Genomic DNA, 27,508 nt, shown 5'->3' with positions numbered 1-27,508 from the left:
TCCTGCTGGAGGTGTCGTCCTGAGGCCCCGTATGTGTCAAAACAACATATTGGTTTCACTCTCGTTTGCTGTGGTGGTGCTTTGTGTCTTTAAAAAAACAAACCAAACACTGGGTCTGATTTGTTTTGCATATCGCTGATGCATTTTTCACGAGTTACTCCAAAAACACCATGTTCCTCAACATTAAAAAGCAATTTAGCACTCCCCGAATTAAAAGCGCATGTTAAATTGAAGGCTACACTTGGCGTGGGCATGAAAAATTGAGTGGCTCCTTATATTAGCCAGGTTGAATGCTGCGCACAGGATTTCCATAGACCAAATGGAACGTTTTATCATTACTAATTCATCCATGGGAACGCTGCACTGTTGCAGCTAAAGATGTGAAAACGGTGAATAGCAGGTGGGTGCGTGTCTGCGGGGGCTGCTAAATGTAACCTACTTTGTTAAGCTCTCCTTCTGTTCCTATGGATGAGCTGTGAACTGTCCTTCAACCCCTCATTCTACAAATCCACATGCTGGCCATGCCTCGCTGACAGCCCAGGAAAACCACTTGCACTTTAATATGGACATCTGTGATCTCTTTCCAAACTGATTTGAGTAGGGTAAAACCTTTGGTGAGACCTGGTTAAAAATGAATGAGGAGGCTGTGGGCCGCTGGGAAAAGCAGACTAGACACACTTGTTTCGCTTGGCTCTGATTCCAGCACGTCCTCTAATGTTTCTTTCCACCGTGCTGAGGAAGTGATGGAGAGCAGGATGAACACTCATTTAGTGGACCGTGGCCCCACTTAAACACCATGATGGATGATAATGATGCCCATAATTACCGTTCCTAAAATGGTGATAATTGCGATTCTTTTATAGCTCCTTATCTGCAGCCAATGCTAATAATGATTGTCTGAGTGATAAACAGTGATTGTCAGTCTTTGACCTTTGCAAGTGCCAGCGAAACATGCAAAACACTCCAGAGCGAGACAAGCAGCTTACTTTAGATTAATAGTTACCATTACTCTAAACGGAGAGAAAAGTTGCTGATGTTTATATTTTAGACCCAAAATATAACCTTGCACTCACTCAGTACACTGACAAAGACGTTGATTATAGATTCACATTTTTCAATGACCTCATGGGTTTGAAAACAAATATCCACATTCTACCGCCAATCAATAAATATTCACAATAAACTACAGGTTGAGGCTCCCTCCCTCCAGCGCTGACAGGCTCCCTCGTCACAGGGGCATATATTACGCCTGATAATGCAATCAAGCAGTTGTGGAGCTCGGTGACTCTCCAGTGCCTGCTGTAATGAGAGGAAAATGAAACTGTTCCCTCAGTGTCTGACGAAGCCTCTGATGAGACCTTCATCAGAGACAGACAGAGAGAAAGCATTTAAAGTGAACTCATCCATCTTCAGACATGAGCCTAAACACACTGAGGGGGAGTTGAGCAGTACTTCTGCACTTAGGCTCTACCTGTGGGTATTATTAAGCCCACAATGAGCAGTGAACTAATCCAGGGGGATTCATCACGGACATGGACGCATCACAGGGACTAAAGTTGGAAGATTATGCTTGGCTTTGCAATGTTTCCAACTCTTCCACTGTGTCTTCATTTGCTCACGTTAATTAAAGAGAGATAGGGACACGCGCAGAATTACATTCCAAATCACTAGTCACCAGTATGACCGTGTGAATCGCCTGCACCTCCATTTACTACATCACTTCACTTCTAGCACCGTCTGCTTCCTGAATTCAACATACTCAGCTACTACAAAGCTCTGTCCTTCCAACAGAACATCCACTTTATTGTTCCACTTTCTGATGGATGCTCCCTGCACCTCCCTGATTTCATTTTCTGCTTTAATGAAAATCATGTAGGTCCTACCATCAGTGCTGAGCTATGACGCCTCACCCTCCTCTCTCTGTTCAGCCAGTGACTCACGTCCGCTGATGGATGACGGCCCATGTCTTTTCCAACAACCGCTAACTGGTGAGTATTTTGCCGACACCTGACAGGAGGCTGCCCTCGGGAGGAGGAATTTGGACATTGAAGAGCGAGAAGGATGCTCGCTGCCTCCCACATGAAAGGCCAAGGACGGAGCTGGCAGCATGCCCCAAACTAAATGAAATGTTTCATCTCCAACACCCACTGAATACAGACCCAGTGCCACAATCTCGTTACAGTTAATGTAAATGAGAAGTGGTCAATTGAAAACTGAGTGCGCTAGTGTGTAACATCACACCCTACACTGCAGGATCCTATAGAGTTACTGCTTTGTGATCATATCTTATTTCCATGTTTTAATCCCCTCTACAGTCTCACAGCTGTACAATTCTAAACAATATTCCTTTTATATTCAGTTATGTTAATCGTTTTCCAAGCCTGTCATCATGATTTTACAGCTGCTTTGTTTTTGCTTCATTTTGTCTTGGGATGTAATGTTTTTATATTCCCTGTGGGTTTTAACTCGGCTGCATGAGCGAACACGTTGCACAGCGTCTGTGGATTCTTCTTCCTCACTTTTATTACACCTTTTTTAATCACTTTGATGCGTTTGTTTTATCATTCCGCGATTAAATAAAAATAAATTATACATGTGCTGCAACCGCAGACGTGTAAAGAAGCTGTATTAGTATTTTTAATAAACTGCCTACGAACCAGACTGACTATGGGAACAGTTCTGGAATAATGATTCTTTTACAAGGCTGAACCTCTGTGTCCCCTACGAGCAGGAACATCACTTCTAACCGCTGTATGAAGTACATGGGTTCCCACTGTACTGTAGCGCCCTTAAATTACAAGGCATAGTTTTCTATGCAGCCACATCACATACAGCCAACTGCTTCGTACTGTAGCTACAACAGTTTGTTCTGATAGCGTCAACCTCCACTGAAGTACTGAAGGGGGGTTGGTATTAATTCTAATACACCTAACTTATCGAGGCAACTACTGTTCACTCAACACGGTTCCTCCTTCCCACTGTGGAGCACCACTCCACTGTACTGCACTACACTTAAGAGGCCACAAAGAAATAGCATATAAATAATAGCTACAGAAAGGACTAGTACAGCTCAAGGTCCTTTCACCTCAGACAGGTGCAATTAAGTTTCCATTTACAGGGATGACAAACGGATGGGAATTAGAAAGTCAAAGACAGCATCAGAATCAGCAGCTAAACATTAGTAACCTGATGCTCATCCCCCTCCAACTTTCACACAAACGCTTACATAAGACTCTATATTCCAGCTGCACACTGAATCTCTGGGTAAAGAAAAGCCTGCTGGGTGTAAACAGACCTTTTGCCATTGTGAAAAGAAAGCACAAAATCTGGAGTTATTATTCCACATTAGCAGCACGGCAGCAAGCGTAGCTTCGCATTGTTTTGCAGACAGAAGTTGGGGCTGGGGGAGGTACCGAGTTGGGAGTCTCACATCATTAGGGCTTGAAATAATGACAACAAAATCTGAGCAGAAATGATTTGATTAGTGCTTTCAGGTCTGCAAAGGACCCTGGACGTGTACCAAATATCTGTGGAGAGGGAAGGTGCGACGGAGCTCTTAATTGCTGGAACTGCACCTAGAGACTTGATGATTTGTGACATCTTATCCGGTGCTCTGCGCTAACACTAATAACTGTTAATTAACTGTAGCAAGGATGCCGGAGAGGAGGAAGCAAGGGACACACACACACACACACACACACACACACACACACACACACACACACACACACACACACACACACACACACACACACACACACACACACACACACACACACAGCGTATTCTCTAGATTAAAGACAAATCGTCTCTAGGGATCCACACAAAATAGAGCGAGGATGTCACAGGGGTCAGGGTGCTTGCTGTTCTGTAATGCTAATGGGCACCATGGAGCCACGCTGCCTTCAAACGTGAGGAAGACAGCAGCGCCAGTATTGTTTTCAGATTGATCCGGGTGTGTAAATCTGTTAGCCTTAATTGGTCCACGAAGACGGGAAACAAAGTCAATGTTCCGTTCCAAGGCCAGCTTTAATTTCCAAAGCAGATGTTCACAGATGTCGTTTTTGTCATCGGAAGCGTTGGCATCTGTAATCAAGCTCTTTAGTGCAATGACGGGGGAACGAGTGTGTTCGGCGCCGTGCTCATTAAAAGCTTGGTGCCTGGCGTGGCCTCTTCCCCCGTGTGACTGTGCATATAGAAAAATACACTGCGTTCTGCTGTGTAATGTCATTTTGGAAGCCAGGGCATATTTATAGTGATTAATGATAAATCATACAGGGGCTTTGTGAGCGCCTGATGGATCATTCTTATGTTTATGCATTAACACAAATCCATTAGTTGACATTCCCATAAACAGCTAATGATGTCTGCAACAGACTACATGGAGATGAATGTTGTGTCAGGAAGGCGGTGTCCTCAAAGGACAGTGCTTTCCAAGGTGGCTTCAATGTTAGAACTCGGCTCCACTATTAGCTGATGCCACTTAACATCAACATCGCTGTTAACATTACTGTCCTCTCATTTTATAGACGTTTATCAATGGGCGCAAAGTTTCTGTTGGACAGTCCGCAACTTTAGACAACACAATTTAAAGTCATCTAAAGAGAGATGTATTTTCAGAAAAGAATAAGCTGGAACTTAAATCCCCTTATTTTCATCATTTACTTCTCATATTTTTGCTTGTTCTAACTTCTCAGAAGCTGAAAAGCAGTAACAAAAAAGACCTTCAGCTTTATTGCATATATAAAGAGCCTTCATGCAACAAGCAGTTTTACACTGGCTTGGCATTTCAATGTATAATCTATCAAGTGTCAGGATTCTTTACTGTGCTGTTGAAGCTGATTCTTCATTTTCCTTCCTAGCTAAATAGCTGTCATGTCTCATGAATCCAGCAACGCGCTCGCCTGGAGAGTCAGAGCTGTCTTGACAAACAAACATGTCCCCACTGTTATTATCGTGTTCCCGTGCCTCCTTTAATGCTTACTGCTCTGGTGACAGCGACACAAAGAGACACGAAGAGCATGGCCCTGGAGTAGATAAACAAAGAACGCCACTGCATGTCACTCCGGCTCGGACTGATGCACTGGCTGGAAATCGCGGGAGTCGAAAATGTGGCTGTGAGGCGCAAACACAGAGATATGCACGCACACACACAAAGGCATGTCTCCGGTAATAGCTTTTGATTTGTCCCTGACATACCTCGGTCAAGCCGTCGCCTTCAGTTGTCCTGTGTTAAATACCTAGGGCGAACAAGGTTACACACTGTGATGAGCACATTCGCATTTTCAATTGAGACCTCTACTGTCTATTAAGCTCCAGGATACAGTTGTGCCTACAGAGACGAGTACGCTGCGAGACGGGAAATGGAGCAAATAAGACTGACAAGCTGGCAAGTTTCTCATTGTTATGTTACAGGGGCCTTGGTGTGAGCCTGTCACTGAATAAAGCCTTGGTGAAGGACAGGGAAGATCACGCTGCTGTCTGCTAATCAGAAGAGGGCACGCTGTGTGTTTTGTTTGGTTCTGTGGTACCTTACTTCTATCACACATCAAGGCAAGACCCTGGAGCGGTGTTTGAGCTACGCAGGTGGGCAGCAATTCTGCTTCCCACGCTTCAATTTGACAACACCAGCGCTCCAGGGCCTTCAGAATTCGCGAACACTGTCAGCATTTCACCAACAAAAAGCAGTTAAGCCATGTGATGAATGGAAACATGCCTATATTCAGGGCTCAGGGTCCTTTAAAGATTAGAACAGAGCCAAGAGAGAAACTTTTCCAAGAAACACTGCACATGACAGTTGTGTTTACCTAAACTCTAATTTCCTTGAAACCGGCTGGTGACAGGCCTTTCTACTGGAGTGTGATTTGGAGTGTTTGTACACAGTGCCGAACAACTCGCTGGCATGTGTCGCTTTCATTTCTGAGATCCAGCTGACGTTTTGACAGATGAGCGCCGATGTTGTGCAGACTGTCTGCCAACTAAGGAGCTCACAAAGATGGGGAGATTATTCCTTACAAAGCCAATTAAAGGACGCTTAATGAAGATAGGCTTCATCTCTGCGCTTGACAACATGCTCTAATTTGAAAGAGGAGCTGAATGTTTGAATTAGCCCGAATAAAGCCCAACAAAAGAAACAGATGTCTAAAAATATTTGATTTTATAGCGTAAATAGGATGTTATTATTTTCTCAATACCCTGCTGTTCTGTCATTTGTAGCTAATGCCAAAGTGATGAGACATTTATTTATGTTATAAATTCCATTAAACGTCACATTAAACGGCTCGTGCTGCTGCAATGTCATACTGATCTTAAAGCATTGCCTCCAGCTTTACTACAGGATGCACATTCCAAAGACCCCTCTTCCTTTTCAGAGCAGCCAAGTAATAACACCAGATGCCTTTTTCTTATTTTTCTTGCAGGCAACATCTTACAAGGGTGAAGAACAACTGTGACTAAACATAAGAAGGGCCAGATGTAGACTTATTGTTCAAAACCAGAAAAAAGTAAAAAATCTGAAGAAGGCCTGTGTCTGAGGGAAAGGCTTCCGTAGTCAATCTTCCCCTCTCTCTCCTCTTTAACCATGCTCTTTCTTTCATAGCATGTCTAGTGTGCGACCTCTCACTAAGAAGGGTGACCCCAGTCTTACTTATAGGCGTGACACCCACTGACAGACGACTAACCCTCCAAAGGTCAGGTCACGCAAGACTGGGAACACCTGCTACTCAACAAAACTAACACTTCCCCGAGTGCTCAGAGGAGCTGTGGGAGCACGGATCAGCGCATTGTGGACATGCGGGAGCACTGGTGGGCAAAACAAAGTTGTTGACAGTGAAGAGAATTTGAAAGCAACACTTTTGGAAGGACAACTGAAGAAATGGAGGTTCCACCACTGGGCCAGCAAGAGATAAGACTGGGCTTGGGGGTTAAGCAAACATGCTGATGTCTGGTGTGCTTCCAGCAGTTTTAGATACACTGCTGTATAAAAATAGCTGATATGGAAAGGTAGAAACTAGAGGCAAACATTTCTGGTTGGACATCAATCGTTTATTTCAAGAATAAAATCTTGAACTATTCCCAGATTTGGAGGAAGGTCCTAATATTGGTTAACACACAACAGCTGGAACTGCGATCAAAATGATTGGATGATGTACTACACTGGTACTAATCTGTGTTCCTGTTAGTACAGTACCAAATCAGGAAAATACCATGAGCCTAAAACGAAAAGCCGCACATTCCAAGCTAACATGCCAGTTTACATCTGGCTCAATAGGCACAAGTTTTTAAATCTTCAAAAGCTGGCTTTATAAGTGCATAATGAGTGAGACCACAATAGAAAAACAAACCATTTATTTTCCTCCCCTGGAGAGTAAGTGGAACCATATGGGGCAGTGGGGAGCCAGATCCCAACATCTGGGAGGCATCGGAGAATCAAAGCCAAGTGGCGCTGTGGACCCCAGTGAACCGCAGCAACCTTTGCCTGGCCTGACAGAGCTTTACTAAATGGAAAAACAGGTTGGACCCGTGTTTTCAGAGTGTCTGACTTTCCCTTTCGCCTTTTTTTTGGAATAATTGCTAATCAAAAAGGGAACCGTCGGCAAGGCTCCAGGCACGGTCCGCGTTGCTAATCATTGGCAGCTGGGACCTACAAAAATAGCTGGATGAGGGCACGGCAAATTCCTGTAAAACTGTTCCTGCAGGGACGTGTAGAGATCACAAACAGTGACATCCTGGGACGGGACTTGTGTTGGTGCACGGCAAAGCTTCAGGTAGTCACTCAAAACCAAAAAAACATCTGCTGGTTGATTTGATTTGATTTGATTGCAAAACACCAGTCAACTTGCACAGTAATAACAGACTTTATTTCTGTCCTCGATGCACAATAGGCTGATCAAATCAACTGATTAACAACATCCAGGCTTTTAGCTAGTTGGCATTACTCTACAGTCGACAACAAAGAAGGCTTCTTATCACAGCGAGCAGGTGAAGGTTAAGAAGCTGCACCACCTCAGGGCCGTATATTGTGGCTGGGGATTAAACATCTTACACCACAACACTCCTCCTCTTGCTTCCCCTGCTTTCCCCTGAATAACATTTAGCCATAAAAACACTGAAAATGGCTCCAGCGACAATAAAAACATCCTCTTACAAGCTTGACTAGTGCGTCTGTTAACTTACAGCGTCGTACTTCGGAATGGTTCAGCTGCTGGGTTTACGATATACGATTAACTGTCTGGATGGCGAGAATAATGTACACAAAGGACAGATTTTGTGCATGCCCTGGAGGCGCAATCATGTATTTTAATGCTCAACAAAGATAAGGCTGAGCACTGACTATACATGTCCTCTGGGAGGTAGGCATGAGGGGTGGGGCTGCCTCCCTCATGTCCAATCACATTATGCCAGAAGGGCTGTGGCCTTGCTAATTTATTCCTGAGTGGTCCTTAGGGAGAGTGTCTAGTCATAAGGGCCCTGTCAGCCCCTCCCTTTAGTGGGCACCACAGTCTGCAGGCTGGGCCTCCCTGGAGAGGTGGGGCCTGCAGGCATAAAATGCCACTGTCAGCTGCCTGGGCACCTTGAGTGTAGCATAACCTGCCATATGACATAATCCATTTTAAAGTCTTGATGCCCTGCTCTGTCCTTCTATTCCCTACTCTACCAGCGCTGACTGTGTAACGGCCCTTGTGTGATCCTAGGCCCGAATCCTATGAGGGAGAGTTCCTCATTACAGCCGCACTAGGAGGGAGCTGTTGGCTTGTCAACATGGAGCTAAGGAGAATGCGGGCTGCTGCAGTAGCTCCATTCAGCTGCACCAGAATAATGTCAAATGAACTGACTGCTGGGAGCCCACGAGACACCCAAGGAACCACTTTATCTTCGTCATTAATACCAGTTTAGAGAACAAGTGGGGAGGGAGAAAAAAAATCAATTTTCTTTGAAAGTCTCCAGAACAGACGGAACAAAATTAATTGCACCATTAGGCCCCTAATAGACAACGCTGGTGTGATTTTCCTTCACAGATACATAGTATATGCTCACACTGTTATCTATAAGGATAAAGTTAGATTTAATGGGTAGTACTCAGAAAGGCTGAGCTTTGATTTCACACTTTAGGATCACATGTGCCTCTGTGTCTTTGAATATGCCGTATTCCCATGACAGAACTAATTACAGGTAGAGGACATGAGTCAAGTCAAGTCCTGGAAACTACATGTAGCAGTAGATCTCCCCCTTGCTATAAGCCATGTGCACCCCTGACAAAACTCCCAGCTTGTGATCTGAGGGACACTGAATCATAGTAAAAGATTAAGCCGATGCAGTGTGTGTGTGTGTGTGTGTGTGTGTGTGTGTGTGTGTGTGTGTGTGTGTGTGTGTGGAAGCAGGCCTGCTGGGTACAATAGCAGTAAGGGCTCCCCAGGCCATTAGTGCAGGTCCTCAAGACACAGTGGGACTGTAGGCCCCTGTAGAGAGGAGCTCAGCTGGAGCTTCACATCTCAGTGCCCCACATCCACGAACACCACCTATTAGAGTAGATGAGGTTCCTACCAGCAAGCCGAGGAGTGAACACACACACTCTCTCTCTCTCTCTCTCAAGTTTAAGTGCATGTGTGTATGCCACATAGAGTAATGTCTTTGCCAGGAGGCACGGAGCGGCTGCAGACTCACTTCACTATTATCTGGGTTTGTTGTGTTGTGCTTGTTTTGTCAACAGTTTCACTTTCTTTGAGAGCATTGTTTGTGATTTATAGCCAGCAGCAAAACAGAAATATAAAACAGAGTTGTATTGATTTTTTTACTGTCTGTGTGCGTCATAACTTTTGCCTTGTTCCTTGCAAAATGTGAAAATTAATACAAACTGTAAAGCGACTTCGATTTGAACCCTACTGTCGCTTGTTACTGCTCGCTTTTTCATAAGCAACCCCCACTGGCAGCTGAACTAAAGCAGCATTTGGGGAATCATAAAAGATTCTATTATAATAGATTTTGACCACAGACTTTTTGCCATGTCGGAGTCAGACTGGGGGGGACACGCCAATTATGAAAACACTATACAGGCCCCTGCTTTCGGTTAGAAAGGTGGCTTCAGTAGACAGAAAATGTCCCCATTCATCCTCCTCTTTCTTGTCTGTCTCCCTCCTTCCCGTCCTCTCCAGCCCTCTCTGAATCCCTCCCACGGCCGGGCGCTCTCCTTTAATGAGTAGCTGGAAATGACAGCTTTAATCACCGCCTGTGGCCACGGCGAAGGGCCCGTTAATGATAGAAAAGAACAGAGGGCCATTTGCATCAATCAGTCCTAAATCACTTTTTATGATAATGTAGTAGAGAGGGAGGAGAGGCTACCCAGATGACTCTTGCATGATGATGATGAGGCTCTTCTCTCCCCATCTTTGCATCCACAGAGGCTTCTTAAAGGGATACAACTAGAGTTCTTCATGTCCACTAACATGACGATGAATTTGACCAGAATGTATGTAGAAAAACTACGTAACAAATCAAAACACATTACAAGTACATGGTAACAGGACATGCAGAGATTCTTTGATGCATCTATTTTTAAATCATGCAATAAGTATAGTGATACTCTTATATGCTACAACAATACTGACTGGCTGTGTTTTAAAACTAAGGGCTACCATCCCATAACTACAGAGTAAAGCTATTGAATGGGTGTGGCACTACGTTGGGCAATGTAACTCTACTGATAAATATGGAGTCCAATCTGGTGAAACGGAGGAGTGTGCAGCAGTAATGTTAATGCAGAGGCCTAAGCTAATTACAGCCTGGACAGAGTTTGCTCTTATGTAATGTAGCATTCCTGTTCATTAAAGGTCAGTGATTTAGCCTCACTCGGTGAGCTGCTCACCTCCGAACCATGTTACCCTGAGATTATGGGCTGCAGTGGCTCACCAGAGCCTCCAGAAGGAAATGAAAAAACTCAAGACCTTATCATGTTACATCGTAACAATAATACTGGTGCATGTTACTGTGACTTTGTCGTTTAATGTAGATAAAGTAAAAATACATAAGCATAAAACCAACGCCAGAGTCAACACAGCTTCCACCATAATGCATATTAAACTAAATGACTCAAACATTCACAGTAGCTACAGTAAAGAAGAGCTGCTGGTTAGGGTAACACTGATAGAATACTGCTGCTCCAGTAACATCAAGGACACCAGTTGATCATTTTCACACTAGTTTGACACCATACAGTACTGTAAGTGGTCATTTCTTTACACCAATTCAACACTAGTCAGAAAGTTAACAGATCAGCAACCATCTGGCAGCTGACCTATATAGGTATAAATAAAACAATACCAGAAACTCCAGTTTTACTACTCACTTATGCTCATCTTGTAGCCTGTAATTATAAAATCGCACCCTGTGTACTATTACTACTTGTACGTACTATTTGTGCAGTATAAGTTGTCACCAAACACTCGCTACAAACAGTTTGCAACTGGTGGTGACTGCTGGGTTAAGAGGGAATCACATATACACTACTGCTCAAAAGTTTAGGGTCACTTAGAAACGTCCTTATTTTTGACAGAAAGGCACTTTTTTTTGCAATGAACGATTCGGAAATACACTGTTTACATCACTAGCTGCAAATGTCTTATTTTTGCTGCAATATTTACTTAGGTGTATAGAGGCCCATTTCCAGCAACTGTCACTGCAGTGTAGTAATGGTACAATGTGTCTGCTCATTGCGTCAGAAGGCCCAGATTACCAGATTACCTCAACAAATTAACATCCAGAGTGCCAAAGGCCTGCAATGCTGTAATTGCTGCAAATGGAGGATTCTTTGACGACAGCAATGTTTGAGGATTAAAAAAAAATATTATTTTAAATACAAATCAATATTTTTAACCCTTTAACCATGAGACTATATTTTCCATTCATTTTACAACTCATGCTGGTAAATAAAAGTGTGAATTTTAATGGAAAACACAAAATTGTCTGGGTGACCCCAAACTTTTGAACGGTAGTGTACATCCAACAGAAAGCCTGCACAGGCAAAAAAGTGGTGAGTCCTAATACAAAACTAAAATACTAATAGTTCACTAAAAAACACTGCAGCTTAAAATATGGAGGCAAGTGTCCAATTACTTTTGCACTTCAGGTGTGGTTTGTTAAGAGCACTATGTCTCCCATGGGGTGAGTTCAACACTCAAGGAAATCTACTGACTTGGCACTGGCGCGTCACTGTGGTATCGATTGTTTTGATTTAAGTGTGCTACAGCGCTAGAGGAACACAAAATGCTTGACTGGCTTAATACAGGCACCCATCACTTTGGAATAAAGACATATAGTAACCATTTGCAGGTTATAACAGGCTATATGCTGAAGGAGCATTGTACCTTCAGCATTGTGTAAACCCATGCACATCCACTACACCACAAGTCATCGATGCAAGATCCCAATGTAGAAAACCCAGCAGAAATAATATAGACAGTCGCTTAATGGGAGCAGTGGGTACAATGAATGAGTGAATGCACTAAATGCATGTTCTGTGTTTGACTAAATCATCACGTGCTTTCACAGGCACAAAACTCACAACTAACTTTCCCCACACTCCCAGTCCCAGTTATCTCACAGACAAGCACTCATGCACTTGATAGTTTCACATACCAGTATAGCACAATTATGCTGAAACGAGAAAAATAAGCATTGCTATTTTTTTTCTCATTCAGTCAACAAGCTACTGTTTAATTATAAGTGATGTGACATTCTCTGTTTCCATAATTAATTCAGAAGTGCTCTGATTAAATGCAATCAATTCAATTGTTAACGCAGCAGGGGTTTCTGAATAAAGATCATCTGTGGAAGTATAATGAATGCAATCAGATGACATAACAGCCATTTGCATATTGTTGTACTGAAACCAAAAGGAGACATACAACCTGATTATGCTACTGTTGCATGTATGTCAACGGACTGAGCAAAATGGACTTTTAATGCTGCTTAATATTGATGTTGTGTGAGGAACTGTGTGTCGGTTAATATTGGATTTAGACAAGAGCTACTGCACCTGATGCTCCTCTTACACAAGCCATCGAGTTTCAATCAGGTCCAAGGAAAGGTGGTTCAAAACAGTGATGAAATAAAGTGTGCACTTACCTCAGACACCACTAAGTTCTTCCTGTAAGTAATGATAATCCTAACGTCTGTGCTGAAGAGGAGGTGAAATGAATATTAAAGCAATACTCCTAAAAAAAAAATAAAGTAACTCCTCTTTGAAAAAAAAAAAAATAATTCAAATGTCCATGGATGCTTGACTAATGGGCTGAAAGGGCTGCCAGTGCCTGGCAGTTTAAAATAGCTGAACAAAACATACCAATTTGTCACAAAAGGCGACTCTGACAAGCGCAGAATCCTCACCAACACACAGACAGGCATGACAATGCCCCTTCAGGCTATTGCGTACTTGTGCTCACTCTCGCTCGCTCTCTCTCACCTACTCTCTCTCCACCACAGATGGCTTCTTGTGAGTGCAGGGGAGGGCACGGCTGTTCTGAAGTAATCCCCAGCCACACAGACGGAAAAGCTTGTTAGAGCACTTGCTGATCACCACAAAAAGTCAAACCAGAGCCAGGGAAAGGTCACCAGGAATTAGGCTCTGCTCAAACTCCAAAGGCTTGCCTAATTCCCCCGATAAGCCCCTTTGAAACTAAACCTGTTCTGGCTGTGCCATGGGCTCAGCCTCGCCTGGAACTAAAAGCCTCCGCTAAATCTAGCTGGAACTCATTTATACACATGCACACATACTGTACATGTGCATACACACACAGCTGCACCCACCACTCATGGCGCAGACAACGCTCCTGTCTTGCTGATGACTAGACATGAACAAACAACTCAAGAGTCAATGACTCCCAACATGTGTGAAAGCATCTGAAGCTACCTAGATGCAGCACAAGGGCTTTACGTCTGAGCCCTTTTGGACTTGAGGCTTTGAAGCTTGATCGGGCCTTGGTTTGGACTTTATGCCGCTGTTGTTGTCAATTATCCAATTTGAAAAGGACACAACAGGAATAAGAATAGCTCCTACCAGAAAGCAGAGAGTGTGGGAAGACTCATGGCTCATGAATAAAGGACTTGTATTGAATATCAAGATTTCTATGACTTCTAGCTTTTGCTGTTGTGAAAACATCAAATAATATGTGATGGATTTTTAGAAAATACAAGCCCCCAGGCTAAGGAATGTAAACTGTCTAACTATGTTTAAACAGCTAAATGTTTCCACATCCGCAGACCATGTTTACATTATTTTAATTTCCACCCTCGCTGAATAATTGCGAACTATTACAGCAGAGGTATTTGCATACTCCTTCCACTCTCCACTTTCTTGGAAACACATGTACACACACCCCAGAGGTAAATAAAAAATTCTCCTGAGGAAAAAAGTAATATTAACCGAGAGTTAATATTCACGAGTTACTGTTATTCTCACAGAAAACAGTAAGTCGGAGAGAGACGAGTTGGAGTGTCTTGACAGCACAATGCCTGTAGACATGGCATGTTTCCCTTGATATGAAAAACAGTGTTGACCTTAACCTTCCTTCCAGCCTAAGCAAAGTGCCTGTGTATCTCGATATAAACAGAGACTCTGCCATGCGGGAGGATCAAAAAGCCAATGATAAGCATGCATGACAGCATCACTGCCTCTCAACATTATTAGCTTCACAGTGCTCCACTTCCAGCATCCTGAGAAAAAGTGACCTGCTGGAGAAGACAAAACCGTTGCCTTCCTTGTCAGCTCATGTCTGAAACTACTGTAACAACACGGCTGCTTATTTCTGTCAGCATCTTAATTATATGCTACAAACCCAACACTTTGCTCAAGTGTGGAGTTTACTGAGAGAACCATGGCACCGGCAGTCAATAATCTGGCTGTTGTGATCATGTGACATGCAAGCTGTTTGGCCCTGGGGGCCTGTCTGTGGAATGATGAAAACACTTGTTTTATTGTCACCGTGGCAAAGTCTCTCTCCCCTGCCGCGCCAGACTTGATCTTAATCACCACTGGGGAAAAATCAGCTTTGCCACCAACTGACATAACAGTTGTGACAAGACGACTCCATGCAGCCTGTACAGGATGGGCCGACATAGGCTTTAATTACTTACTGCATGTGCCACAGAACAGACAGACGTGGGAATGAAAAAACAACCTGCCCGTCTGTGTTCGTGCAAGATACATTTTTGGAAAAGAACAAAACCTCTGCATCTCTACTTTAATAGCTTTCAGGCAAACTCAGGTCAGAGCAGTGGGTTGTAACATATAGTAGAGACTAGGTAACATTCACATTAGCCAGAGATGCTTTTCAAGGTTTTACTCTTCTCTTAATATTTATAAAAAGGTAAGCTGTCAGCATCATCACGTGAAGCTGGACGTAAAGCACATTTCCAGCGAGTGTGGTCTCAGCGGATGAACCGATCCAACGCTAAAACTCTGGCACACAAATTATCTGAACTGCAAACGGCAAGTTGTTGTTAAAGCGTTTAAACTGCTTTGAGTGCTGCCACACTTTGGCACCGTACAAATGAGGTGATAGGAACGCCAGTGCTAAGTGAGTGTCTGCCTCTCCACGGTGCAAAAGCTGCTCGGCGTAGGCTGGTGAGACAAAGGATCGCGTTTCAGAGGCAGAGAGGATGACAAGCTGAAGACAAAATAGAAAATAATATCAAGAGGAGAGCGACGGTGAAGTGGAATGGTGTGAGGCCAAGAGATGTTGAAGGGAAGAGGAAAGCAAGTGCATGAAAACAATGTTGATTTTAAAGAATGAGGTGGGCATGCTCAAAATAAAACAAGATACATGTACGAACCAGCTCGATTTCCTGAAATCAGGCAAACTCCAATGTTGACTCACGTCCAGTCGTAATGTGAAATCTGATTGACGTCACAGTAGGCAGAGTGTACAGCGCTGCTCTATATGCAGACAATGGCTTCCTGTTTTGATTAAAACCCAGAGTACAGTGGAGCATGGTGGTTGGCCAGCAGCAGGTGTTCGTGCCAACCTGGAAGCAGGAGAACATCATGGCGGCTGTTGGCCATGTGACCACCAACAGGTTCACCAGACACCTCGCTCCTGGCCAACGGCAGGCGACCCAGCGTTGGCCGACAGAAGGTTGGCCCGGAGAAAGGAACCAGACGTGACGGCCTTCGTGGTAATGGGGGAGCCGTCTGCCAGCGACGCATCGCTAGTAAAAACACAAGACTCCTGCGTGAGGTTAGCCAAGCAAACACGGGCACATCGCTTGGGAAATAGCTCATTAAAATATTCAGCTTTGAGTAAATACGCTTTCTCTGGAGAGAGGAAGTGAGAAAAGTCCGATTGAACTGGCAACCTATAGAATTTAACGTTGGTAGAGTAGATGGTCTGCATGTGTGTTTGTGTGGAGTGTCTATAGCAGTAGAGGCTGCAGCAGCTGATGGCAGCATGGCGGCAGGCCGGGGCCGGGGTCTTTCTCCAACGCTCCTCATTAACAGCTCATAATGGCTTGCAACATCCCCGCGCCGCCCTGGCTCACTCTCATTAGCAGCTGGCAGCGAGGTGGCAAGATGAGCGGACACTGGCATCAAGCAAGCCTGCGCTCGCTGAGAACAGCGCGGGAGCGAGGCAGGGAGAGGGGGAAAGAGCCCGACGTAGGTGGAACGAGCGGCAGAAATCCCCCTCTCAGTAGATTTAATTAAAACTGGGGTGAACAGATGGGTAAGATGGAGTGAAGTCCAACAGGAGGTTTCCACATTTCCCTCCGCATCCTTCTATCTCTCCCCAACCACCAAACTCTCTCATCTCTGTGTTTTTTCATTTATTTATTTATTCATTTTTAGACAAATGCTTGGCTTCCAGAGGGTCCCGATTCAAAGCTTCAACACTGGCAGCGTGACAAGCGACGAAAACACGGGGAAGGGAAATCAGATGCTGCTCACATGGGACATGGGAGGAACGCGGGCCTCCGGTTTGCTGTGGATAATTAAGGGCTGGGCTAGTGCTGGGCCTGGGATGGTGTGCTGGAGAGTAGCTAAGCCCTTATTAAAAGGTAATCCAGGCAGTCCCTGTGTAAAATAAAAGAGCTATTTGTTTAAAATAGAGAACCACCGGCCGCAGATCGAGCCAGACAGAGGGGAAGGTCACTCAGTGTAGGGTTTTAGATCAGAAAAAAAGATCAAGCCAGCCTGTGGCCCTTTTTCCTCCTCTCTCCCAGAAGAAGTCGCTTTTCATTCAAATGTAATCATCACCGCGCAGTAATATGACCTTCATGGCTGCATGTTAAAAGGAGCAAAAGCAAAGCATTCAGCTCCTTCGGTCCCTGTGGCCATTCCAGTTTATACAAAGGGATCAGAGAGACAAGCGAGGAGCACTAAATTCAAAGCGCCGTGGAATAACGGTGCTTTCACAGGGCACTGAAATGTAAATGCACGTGTTAAATGATGCTACACTTTCTAGCATTCTTACATTGCGTACTGTATCTTTGACTGACATTTGGCATTATCATAATCTCCTAGCAACCACAGAAGGAATCACACAAACAAATCGGGGAGGAAAAAAAGCTCCTCTCGCACCTTGTGCAACAATGCTAGCAATTTAGCATTATCTTCAGAAATTTCTCTGCCTTAGCTCAGTTCCCTGCTACATTAATCGTATTATCCTTTGAACCTTTTCACTGTTAATGCCAAATGCAATTTGTATTCTGAGGGCAGGCAAAAAGCTCTAAACTGATTATCACAATTTGAACCGTGGCAGTCCTAGATATTGTTGAGTCTGAAAGGGCCATCTAGCTGGTGAATGGGCTTCTCATATGCCTTCTGAGTTTCATGACACAATGTTGCGTCTGCTTTGCAAGGGATAAATTAAGCGTGTGAAAGTCTAAGCAAAGCCCTCATTTTCCAGTTAATCAAATCTTCCCCTAATCAAATTAGCGCACATAATTCCTCTGGATACGTGGTACAAAAACAGCATTATCCCTCTCTCCGGAGCTGAAAGGCACGGAATCAGCGTGGTGCCTCTCTCTCCTCTGCATGAGCGGCCCTCAATGGACGAGGACGGCCAGAGAGGGGCGGCGGGGGGGTGCGGGAGGCCAGGGGCGAGAGGGGAGGGCACGGCTCTTCCCAGTGGCCTAACAGAAAAAGGCAAGGCTGGGGTAAACTTTGGCAGCGTTTAAGTTCCCAGCTCATTAAAAAGCCTGGCTCAGTGGCCACCTCCAGGGAGCACTGGAGCATTGGCTAATGAGGTACTTGTTTAATTTTCTTTCAAAAGGCTGGACATCTGTGACATCCCCCCCGCCCCTCCCTCGAACCCCACACTCCCTCCCATTCCTCCCCTCAGCCTTCAACCCCCATGCCTTGTCTTTTTTCTTCAAACCCCACACAAAGCCCATCTATCAATAGGCCACAGGGCTCTCTCTGGTTTGATGAAGTGTCTCTCATTGAATAAGCCAGATAATACATTTGGAGGAGTGCAGAACAATCGCCATTAACTCTGATCTCTCCCTCTGAACAGTCAAAGCCCATCATGGAAATTCAATCGTGGTCAAAGTAAATGGGTAAATGTTCACAGTCCACCGTAAGGTTCTAATTGATTTCCCTTCATGCGGTAATCCACTCTCCTCAGTAGTGGTCCTTGCCACTCCCTTTCACCCCTGCCACCCCTGTGTGGAGATACTGCAGATATCCCAGGGCTAAGGGGAAAAAACGCTCAATAGCTAGTATGTATTCATCTATTTGACGAGTGGGAGGTTCATCTTCACATTTTGATGTAGTGAAAAGACTGGAGTCCACCTTCCGTGACCCGCCAACCTCTGCCTCTCTGACCTCTACGTGAGTCTCGGGCTCCATAGCTGAGCCCCATAACACCTCAAGAGACATTAAAAGCACCCCGCTCTCCATTGGTCTCTGTAATTGGAATTCAAAGCAGCTAGTGCCGCGTCTCTCTTCATTGGTCACTTCCACTTATTTCATAATGCGTCTCGATTCTTTCATTATGGGAGCTGTCTGACTCATATTTGCACCTTGATGCCCTCCTAATGTCTACGAACATGGACGGAATACAAATGTGGTCTTTACACTGCCTACATTTCCTCCTTGTTTTTCCATGCAGTCTTCAGCTAACCACACATCTTAAAAGAAGGAACTAGTCACAGGGAAGTGGAGACAGGGAGAAGGGCATGTGGGCATGTCAAAAACACATTGGGAGCCAGTTAAAAGGTTTCATGAAAACATTTGTCAATTTGCACAATGTAAACAGGGTGTAACAATGTGTCTTGGGGTCAGGGGGTCAAACCCATGGATCATGCATCAGCTGGCGCGTGGTTATTGTTCCACTCAGCCTGTCAAAGCAGGGGCACAGTGTGTGAGTGTGAGTGTGTGTGACAGAGGGAAGGATAGAGGCTTAGAGGCCTTCAGGGTGATCATAGCTAAAACACTGCACTATTATTAGAATGACACTAGAAAGCACCATCTGGGTGGTTTAATGAGCCTTTACCATGGTGCTAAAAAGAGCCTCCAGTTAAATCCCTGAAACAATATGCTTATAAAAACTGGAGCAGGTTGTAAACCAAGAACATTGAGCATTAATAAAGCACAATGCAGACAAACAAGGCTGACTTCTGTCAAAATGTAATCTTATGTCACAACCTGAGTTAGTCTGAATTCTGCATTTTTACCTTCACATCATAGCAACAAACAGATATTATGACCTAATCAAACAGCACTTGTCTGCTTGAACACTTCCTAAACTAAAGCAACCTGCTCTTTCACTGCAGCGTGACCTTTCATCCAGGGGTTGTTCATGCTACCGGTCTTGACAGTGGGGTGTTGTAAGCGTCTACTGGTCTTGCTCACAGTGACCCTTGGTCCTGGGTTTCACCATGCAGCCTCGCCTGCGGCAGTGTGCAGCAGCAGCAGCAGACGGCCAGACCGATATGCTGGCTGTGGAGGTAGAGGTCAACACTGGGGTGACGGCACGAGGGCAAGGGTGTAGGGTGATGTTATCTGTCTCTCTTTGAAGCGGGACGGCTCAGGGATTTATTGGATATTCATTAGAAGCACCGCACACACAAACCATATGAGTGCTGTAAATCACCTTCAACATCTCAGACTGCAGTGGCTCCAGAAATTTTATAGTTTCATGAACTTACGCAAACAAGACAGCTTTTAAATGAATCATCAGTGCCTGATCAATGTCTGCAGACACCTACATTTGGCTACAGTTGTCAAACAGTAAGTCTGCGCTGAGCAACTTGAAGGTTTCTGGCTGTATCGGGTGGAGATATCAGTAAGCACATTGTGTGGAAAAAGTAGAAGACCATCAGTCAAGTTGACAAAAGGTCAGAGACTCCCAGAATGCACCAAGCAGCCCACAGTACATCCCTGTCTGAGCAGGGGATGCTCGCCCGCTACCATCGCTTGATCAGCAAGCACTGCCTTCAGCTAGACTGCTGGCCAGAGCTCGCCAAGGCGGTGGGAGGAGATCGGCTTGTATTTTCTGAAGGCTGGAGGGCTGGTTAAGTTTGCACCTGGAAACCTGCCAAGCCTTTGACTGACTCATCAACCAGGACCCAGGTGAAGGCCTTGAGACAGACAGGGCTTCAGATCTGCCTCGGTGTGGGCTCCCGCCTCAGAATCAGCAGATTGGTGCGCTCCTTTGTACAAAACTCCTCAAGTACAGTAGACGATCATGTGTGACACAGCCTGAGGCATAGAAACATGTGGGTCCATTGGCTGGGATCCATGAGTGTATTTAAGCCGGCATTATTGTTCAAAAGAAGATGAAGAATAAAAAAGTAAACACCAAAACAAAACACAAATCAAATCAATTGTTCAGAGATGCATTAAAGCTGCATCACAGTTGCCAAGGTAAGGCTCAGAAGCCGCAATGCCGAGTTTCAAAGAATACGTCCTCAATTATGTCCAACTGAAGCCGATAATCAAACCCCTCACACATGTCAGTTCATATTTGTCTTCTTTATACTGAGTGACAGGCAGAACAATCAAATTAAATTTCTCTCAGAAAACCCACACGTGTAATTATGCACTAAGTAGGAACAAATCAACACACGCAGAGCAGCCATACAGTAATATTGACACAGTCGTTTTTCTGAAGGCAGCGTGAAAAGAATTTAACGGACTATGAAAGGAGCAGTTGTCTTTTCCACTGTCACTTACAATTAGTAATTTCAGGAACAAATGTCTTTTCTTGAACAAGACGAATAATTAATAAGTGTTTAAAAAACCTGTACAATGAAAAGAACACAGCTTTGGCTTCTGCTGTGATTCAAGAGTGACATTTCCTTTTTAAGGAGCCTTTGATTCCACTTTTGTCATATCTCATTTGAAATCTCATGCTGCAGGTTTGCATTAGTGATGCTGCAGTGTGATGCTGAGGATGAACACAATGGAGTATTGCCATCTTGATAAAAATAGAAAGCAGAATTGAAATGACAAACACACTGTCCAGCACTGACCTGAAGCAGAATGGCATGGTATTTGTGTAATGGTTTGCATTCTTCTTGCTTTAGACCAGATGAGTTGCTTCTTGCAGATGAAGGTGGTATACAAGGAAGAGTTCTATTAGCGCTGCTAATCAAAGGCAAACCAGTAGGTCCAACATTGGTTTTTAACAAGGAAGAGTTCTATTAGCGCTGCTAATCAAAAGCAAAACCAGTAGGTCCAACACTGGTTTTTAACAAGGAAGAGTTCTATTAGTGCTGCTAATCAAAGGCAAACCAGTAGGTCCAACACTGGTTTTTAACAAGGAAGAGTTCTATTAGTGTTGCTAATCAAAGGCAAACCAGTTGGTCCAACACTGGTTTTTAACAGGTCAACACCTACAGCATGAACTGCTGCTCCAGCTCCAATTAAAATACTGGACATGGCCCCTCAGCATCATTATAAAGGTATCCCTGTCCTACTGATGGTACATACTGTATGTCTGTGGATGAACACAAGACATTACAGCTTTCAGTGTTTTCCCCTCAGCTTAAGTATAGTACAGTGTTGAGCATTTTGCCCTTGAGCAAACCATATCATGCAGAAAACAACTTCAGGGCTCACACCACAGCCAACAATGTACTGCACATAGTCACACATCAAGACAGCGACTAACACGACGGATGATGATCTGCTAGTGAAGAGCAGGGCTCCTGATGGGCCCACAGTGTGCATGTCAGGCTTGACGGCAAGCCAGGGGGATCGTCTGCCATCTGTACACGGATGCGTTGCCTAGCTATCATTTTTCTGGCTATGTGATATGATCTCCACATCCAAAGGCAGCTGTGACGGACAGGAGGAGCCTCGCGATGGAGGCGGAGGAGGGCGAAATCATTACAAAATCCCCCCGGCAGATGTGGTTATGTGCATGCCTTTGATTAACTTCATCAATATACATGCCTCGCTCTGATACACAGGCAGCGGCATATGGTAAAAAGTAGGAAGAGGAAAGAAATGATTTGCTGTTTGCTCTGGAAAACAAACAAGCCAACAGGTCCTAGCAGATGGCGCTGTGTGCGATGCTGGTGGGAGGCAATGTGCTGCCTCGGCGCCGCCGCCAAGCAGGAGCTCTCCTGTGGAAGAGGAGAAGACTGACGATCGCCCTCGGCCTTCCGCACAGTAAACAAATAAAGCGTCCTTCTGCTTTCCTGTGTGTTGAGCCTTTTATCCCGCGTTGATCTTACCTCCTGATTTCAAAGTACAAAAGAGCGCTTGTTTTTGGCAAGTGGAATTGCTCCAGGCTCGATGCTCTTCAGAAAGCAGCTTAAAGAAGAAATGTGTTTAATAATGACTTGTTTGTGTGCAGCTATTTCCCTCTTTACTCACTCCGTCTTCTCTCAGCATGCCCGCGAGCACACTTTCCACTTTGTTCCCATTTAGACAGGAGACTCATTGATAAAGCATGTACGTTATACATCAGCAGGAAATCCCAGCTCCTGATCTTCCAATACGACACATGACAACTATCAAAACTACAAGTAATACAGAAAAACCTAGTAATTAATAAGCTAAAATATGAGATGTGGGACTTATGGCACCTGTTTATGATGTTACAAGGGGGTTAACCCGTTCAACACAATACTAAACCACATGCTATCTTGTGTTGTCTCTGCTAGGAGGCTCATTTACTGTAGCAGCTCAGCAATCAGTCACTGCGTGTTGGTATTTACTGAGGCAGTTTTCTGTTGTCTGAAACAATTAGTGACCAGCATTAGTTAATGTCAGAGCAGGGTAAAGCTGTGACACGTTCCACAAAGTGCTCAGTTCCATTAACTTTTCTGCAGCACAGCGCACAAGGTGGAGGTTTGTTTGGATATATTAAGATCCAACTGCATTTCAACTTTGTTACCCAAAGCATAGCATAGGTCCGGTATGTGAAGTGATCAAAGGGAAAAGGGGAAACGAGAGAATAAAGTGCTTAGCTGGCTGCTTGTTCAAGAGTGACTATTATCATTAGTCTGTGGTCCGCGGAGCCTGGGGCCTAGTCCTCTAATGCTCGCTCCTGCTTGCCAACTTGCATATATCTTGCCCCAAGCCAACATGCTCCTATACGGTGCAGCCTGCGAATACTGATGTGCTAAATTATTCAAAGAATTGGAAACGTGGTCAAATGGACAGACCACAGTTTCAGCACAAGTCTATTGAAGCTCTGTCTATGACATCATGACATCATGAAACAAACATAAAGGAAACCGACGCGGCAACGATGGTGCTGCAGGGATAATATCATTTTTATTTTTTGTTTTAGTTTAGGTGGGATATTTATAGTGAAACATAAAACAGTATTAAAGCTACACAAGGTGTCAAAGGAGAAACACAAGATGCCCTCCGACATAATAAATGTTTGACTTAAACATATGCAGAGCTAAACTAACCTCAGACAGATAAAGGTGGGAGCAAATACTGTAACTCAACATCTTCAGCAACAACTTCAATCTTGGACTCAATCAGGCATGAAATAAGGTTTTTTTCAAGTGATTTTTCCAATTTCTAAGTCATGCTGATGAATACATGTTTGCATTTACATAATGCATTATATGCTGTAGTCAGTGGCACAGATAAATGAACCAATTCATTTTATCACCGTCATCACATATAAAACACGTGGGATGTATGGGCGTCGCGTTATCCCCCCTGGAATCAGCAGATACACTCCCCATGTAAATCACAAGGAAATGCAGTGTATTAATCAGCTGTGATAGTGGGAGGTGTGTTGCTTTGTTTGGGACTGTCACCAAAACTAATGAGCTAAACCTGGACTATTTAAATTCTCATCATCCAGATCGTGGCCTGTTGGTGTGATTTAACGGTTTGGTAACTAGCTCTATGCTAGTTCCAATTGACAAATGATGAATAATGCACAAATACTGTACATCTGGAATTCATGCATAAGAAAAAAAGCTCTCAGAGGCTTTTATGATCCTTGTATGTTGTAGTTCCAAGGCTGTGATTAAGATGCATTTGCTCTTATCTAGAACCTTGATAGTTTTAATTTTATCATTTCCACTTAGGACCGACTATCATCACCTTGCGGTACGTTTCAATTAGCATACACCATTTGCTAATGTTAATCATTAAGAAAGTTGCAGGCGCTGATTAAAATATTTCCCCTTGATTAGTGAACGATAAACAATTTAGCATGGGCCATTGCTGATAAATGTGTCGCTGCAATCAGTCGATGACAGTAAAGGGTTGAGGGAAAGAGAAACAGACAGATGGAGAGGAAAAAAAGAGCAGGAGCCACAAAACCGAAGGTTTGGAGTCCATTAATTAGGCAGCAGTTTTTCTTTCTAACCATTTTCCCAAAAGAAAAGAAGTCTGACTACTTAATTGGAGGAATCAAATTTAGTCAAGCGCCCCGTCGGCTCAAACCTACATCATTAAAGTTGCCAGCTAACAAACATCAAACACGAGGCAGCATTAATGAAGCAGATGTATTAATTTCCCATTTATGAGCAGCTAAGCAACTCACTCCCCCCCCAGCCGCCTCAAACACTCCTTTTCTCCCTCTCCGTTTCTGACAGCACTATTAATGATCTTTAATGCCCTACAGGCAGTAATAGGCCCCACTGGGAGAGCTGAAACACTGCGATTTGTATTGAGGATTTAGACATAACAGGGGAAAAGGGAAAAGAGTGAGATCTTGGGGACAGCTCTGAGGCGCTTGATCAGGCCCAGGCCTCACAGGAGCTGCTGCCACTCCAGAATAATAAATGACAGCCTCGCGATTAAATCAAACCTTCTGCTCAAAAGGGCCAGAGCGGCTGATTGTCACTAACAATCAAGCTGCTTTTTTTAAACACCTCTGGGAAACGAAATCAAAAGCAGACAGCATGGAGGGAAAAAAACAGCTTCAGCGGCAGCCTGGCTCTCAACACCTGACAGTTAAAACACTCCGGGAGAGCGAGACCACAGCTTGGTCCAGGGAATGAGGACCTGTCACTGGCAGATCTCATGCCATTCTCATTATGCCACTACTGTACTGTACCTACAAAGCACCAGTCAGCACAATGCTTATGATACGACATCATGAATCATTACTGGTAACAGCGAAGAGATAAGAGCATAGATATGGATTAGGCTTAGAATTAGCAACACAATACGTCACCCTCTGCTGGATTCTCATCTTTGAAAATAAATAAAACAGCGGTGTCAGCAAATGAAGGGATCGATAAAGACAACCATGCATTCTCCAGTCCACTGTTCAAATATCGACAGCACCCCCATTCTCTGGCGACAAGGAGAATGCCAGACAGGAGCCGGTCCTTTGTTGACTTTGTCCCTGATGCTACATGTACCGGGGTAATTATCTGAAGCGGAGGATAACACAGATAAATAAGCTTTCACTGACATTAACCTACAAATTAGATATGCTAGGCTTTGCAGACCTGCAGCTTTCTCAGGCTCGCCCTCAAAGCCGTTTGTTTGTTTCTTCATTAAGCGCATTTACCACTCTCCGGAGACTGATCTGGATGCCGTCTTGTTGCAAGTGTTTGTTTGTGAGGCAGACAGAATGCTGCGAGAACTCAGTGGTTAAATGTGATGACGTCCAACTCAATGTTCAGATACAGTCTGAAACATATTCTTCAAATACTGTACATGATGCCTATATGTGTCAAATGCTTTCATACTAGCAATCAAGCTGCATTAAATTACTGTACACTTAACCACTAACGCATTGTGTAAAATTGGCATCACAGTTAATTTTAGAGATTTCAGAGGCACCTAAAAAGCAGCTGTGCCAAAACCCTGCAACACAGAAAAAACCCAATGATGCCCAAACCCTGACATCCACATAGGTGCTTCAGGGTCTGTCTCTCTCCCCTCTCACACTCTCTTCAGACAGCAGCATCATCATCATTTCCTCCCTGCTCCACTGTGGCAGGCAGCAGTGGGGTTAAGCTGCCAGCGATGCGATGATAGTGAGAGGGGGACTGCAGCTGGGGGCTGCAGATAGCACATTCTGTCAAATAGCATCAGGCTGCCTGCATAATGAAGTGAAGAGAATGACAGTGGGAGAGGAAAAAATAGGAAAAGGGGGATGGTTTCATTTGTTATTGCTGAAAATGATACGGCTCGACTGCAGTCTGAAAAGCAGCAGGAGCCTGAGCTCACAGGCACAAGGAGATGAAACATTAAGTTGAGGTCTTATTAATTATCTTATTATTGACACACACCACCTTCTTTTTTCCTTCTTTGTGCTTTGTGTATGCAACATACTGTATTCTCCCAATTTCACCCCAAGTCCCAGTCCAAGGAGGTTAGAATTTGGAACTTTACAGGCCCTATGTGCTTAGAGGGACACACAGGTTCATTACAACCAAGACTGCATTTGTATTATTTTGAACTAAGTACTAGGATCAAATAACACAATAAAAGACTAATCAAATGGAAATCTTTGTAATTTCATCTTTAAAATAACTATGGATTATGACAAACAGCTGCATATGTTGTCAACTCTTGCAGACATTGTACAAATGATCAAATGTCACTAAAAATGATTCAGCAATACTTTGTTTCCAAACTCCTTTTACTCCACATCAGCTAAATTTTGTTGTAAATGTCAGCCAAGAACATATACTGTAGTATGTTATGCACTGATGTGACCACATAACTAAATAGACAGAAGTATCTAAATAGCGCCAGTAAAAAGTAGGAACTGTGTGGATCTTTGTGGAATTAATCATTTATTACAGAGCATCAATTAAACAGAATAAAACAACAGCAATTGAATCCAATCGACGGGTGACAGCTGTTCGTCTTCCAGAAAACCTCAAGGACATGCAGGCTGACAGCACCGCATCACATTACTGTCGCTTAAGGCTGTTTATGTGGAGCTGTGGCATTCGTCATCGTTGGACACACACACCTACGCGTCTCCTCTCAACACCCAATGATTTCATTAGTATTATATTGGGATTGATGCAGCGCTTCTGTGCGATATACATCAGTTGGGAAAGACGTTTCTAAAGCTCAGCTTCGATCTGCGATGGAGCCATCAAGCGAAGGGGTGAGTGA

The 27,508-nt window shown here is 44.1% G+C and overlaps 1 protein-coding gene across 11 annotated transcripts in view; it reads right to left on the bottom strand.

The window, feature by feature from the left end:
* The window catches only part of auts2a (activator of transcription and developmental regulator AUTS2 a), a 198,115-nt gene that overhangs the window by 34,064 nt on the left and 136,543 nt on the right, over positions 1-27,508 (bottom strand). The gene's annotated exons all lie outside the window — the stretch shown is intronic.

Source organism: Betta splendens, chromosome 14 (genome assembly GCF_900634795.4).
Source record: "Betta splendens chromosome 14, fBetSpl5.4, whole genome shotgun sequence".
Lineage (NCBI taxonomy): Eukaryota > Metazoa > Chordata > Actinopteri > Anabantiformes > Osphronemidae > Betta > Betta splendens.
The sequence above is the reverse complement of the archived record's forward strand: the minus strand, read 5'-3'. Positions and strand labels throughout refer to the sequence as shown.